This window comes from Leiobunum rupestre, chromosome 1 (assembly GCF_980474605.1).
Source record: "Leiobunum rupestre chromosome 1, qqLeiRupe1.1.hap1, whole genome shotgun sequence".
Classification (NCBI taxonomy): domain Eukaryota; kingdom Metazoa; phylum Arthropoda; class Arachnida; order Opiliones; family Sclerosomatidae; genus Leiobunum; species Leiobunum rupestre.
The window spans coordinates 7,914,814-7,917,578 of record NC_143384.1 but is presented as its reverse complement, the minus strand read 5'-3'; the positions used below and the strand labels follow the sequence as shown (position 1 = coordinate 7,917,578).

Here is a 2,765-nt window from a genome sequence, read left to right as displayed (position 1 = left end):
ATTGACATTGGAAACAATGTCAAAATTAACAAAACGGATTTGGCTAATGCAGAGTATTACGCCAGCAGAAACGGCACATTATTTTGCACGAAATATCCTAAAGTGCATGTTTAACCGAGAGGAATTGGCGAGTGGATCGCTTTCGGGGAAAGTATCGAACGCCCTTAAAGCCTGCCCTCCGAGAACAAAATTGGATCCACAAAAGATTGATGCGATCATAAGTACTATAGATAAATATAAATATATTGATCGGTTGAAATTATAAAACTAATTAAGTTAATTTTTCAGATTTAACATCCAAAAAGTTTAATTTACCATCGATGAAAGTAAAAAGAATTCAGGATAAAATAAAATAAATATCAAGAAAAGAAAAACAAATAATTAATCAATTAACTTAATTGTTATAATTTGAATAAATTTCGGTTGTTAATAGTACTGGACCAATTCATTCGCATACTTAAAAAATATACTTGAATTGTACAAAGGTAACTGTGTTATAAAATTGTAATCAATAATGCCATCCAGTGTAGAAGGGGCGAGACCGTAAAGGGGAGCAGTGCTAACGGGGGAGAGAATCCAGAGGAGGGCAATCATAGACATAGGAACTATACTTATACCTAGACAAACTGCTGGATCTACGAAATTGAGGCCGGTTTTGAGCAATGGCGCTTTGTTATGCGTGATATGGACAAAATTACGTGGCGCCGCCTACGGCGTCTACGTGCGGCTAACTATACCTAGGCTATAGCCTTAACTATACTAAAAAAGTAAGTCAGCTGTCAAATGTAAACAAAGGAAGCATAGAGCATACAACCATAAAAACGAGAGCAGATGTCGCAATTTCATCAGTATCTTGGGTATCGTGATCCAACCCCAAATTCACATAACCAGAAAATTCCTTCCCAGTCCATTCGGTGTGTTTTTTAATGGACATTTCATCCAAAGACAGTGCTACTAGCAGCGGATAATCAAATTTATCAACCTCATTTTTAATGTAGGTGAAACTTTCAGCCGTGAAGCCTGGTTGACCATTGACTTTGTTCGTCCATTCACGAAGTGTGTTAGGATGAGGTAAACAAAGATGTTTTCTCAAGAAATAGTAGGCTTTTGGAGAATAGAAATGCACCGTCATAGCAAAGCTTCGAATTAGCTGAGGGTATTTTTGTTTTTTTCTGATTTTTTGGTCCTGTTTGACGCAAAAATGTAAACAATTCAATTGAAGTTGGTCCGAATCTTTCCTTAATATCCAGTGCATTTTCTTCTAAGAGAAGATTTTGTTTCTTCATTTGATGAAGTACGTGCTTGAGGGAAGAAAGTTTTAAAGTTTTGCGTTTCATGGCTTGCTTGGTAACTTTAAGTTTTTTTTAGAGCTTGAACTCTATTTCTCCTTTGGGTTAAAGCCTTTTGGAACATAACATAATGGGTAGATGTTTGGCATGATTTCTATTGGGAAAAATTTAATTAAATCTAATTTTAATATTGTGCTTTACTTCTATTTTACCTCAACAGTTTTAATTTCTTTCTTTAGCAATTGAGGATTAACACTACTGGATTCCTTGAAATATGTCTACAAAATTGACAAAACAAATTCTAAATAAACTTCACTAGGTAAGTATTTAAAATTTCTAACAACCCACATGATCGTGATTGCTCTTTGCATTTTCCAGTGATTTTTCAAAGTAAACACTTTCTTGTACATCATGCATACATTCATCTTCAGTTCCATTAACTTGGATAGGTTCATCGCCAATCACTATAGACTAAAAAGTGTAAAAAATATTAACCACAGTATGTGTAGATCTTCCAAGCTTACTCTTTTCAGAAATAATTTTATATTTATTATTAGGGCAACTATACTTACTTCCGAGTGTTTATCATCGTTGGATAGTATGTCTAATTCAAGAGCATAGAAATCTAGATCTGGCTGCTCTGACACACTTGGAGACGCTGCAACATCTAATATTTCCGATAGCTGGTTACTGAAATCAAACTGCAGGGTATTTGAAGTTTCCATTGCTTCATGCTTGCTATAGCTCCGCTACAAAGCCGTTTATTATGTATATATACCTATTTCACTAACATTATTAAACACTGAATTATATACTTTTGTCCCAGTTTCATTAAATGTTAGATCACTTTTTTCCCTCACAAAAACCGAAGGAATTGAGTCTTCCTTAAGAATTTTCCGCGTGAGATCTTTCGCGTTTTTGCCAACACGATAATCCGATTCTTTAAAGTGTTTTCCACAAACAAAGTGATACTTTCCGGGTATTAAGTTCAAACGATTTATTGCCTTAAGCCATTTTGAGCACAAGTTTAAGTTAGATTGAGGTAATCTTTATTATAAAAAATGGACAATACAAGGTTTTAAACAAAGATATGAAATTGTTATGATAAAAACAAGAAATACTTGTGAAATGGTATTTTTTCCTTTGGTGACCGACTTTTACAATTGGGAACCACACAAGTTTGTACCATTTTCAATTGTTTGAAGTTTAAATTTACGTAAAATATTTTATTTCGCGTTGTATTTTACCAAAAACTAACTTTATTATCGTAAATTAAACAATTTTTACAAGTCTCTAAGAAAATACGTTTTTGCGTCCTGCGTTCGAATTTTCCGCTTTTTATAGTTTCTCCGTTCTCCACCAAACGATTTGGTGGCTCCACGGAATTTTGTCCATATCACACATGAGACGCGCGCGGGACGGAAAACCGGGCACAAAACGCTAGTGCCTTGAGATTCTGCAATACTCCGTCTAGGT

General features: G+C 34.6%; 1 long non-coding RNA gene across 1 annotated transcript; it reads left to right on the top strand.

Moving 5' to 3' along the window:
• The first annotated feature begins 1,214 nt into the window (after window positions 1–1,214).
• Window positions 1,215–1,575, top strand: LOC149960532 (uncharacterized). Its single transcript, XR_016480767.1, has 3 exons — window positions 1,215–1,294; window positions 1,369–1,423; window positions 1,529–1,575. It is a non-coding gene; the product is annotated as an uncharacterized LOC149960532 (long non-coding RNA).
• The last annotated feature ends 1,190 nt before the right edge of the window (window positions 1,576–2,765 follow it).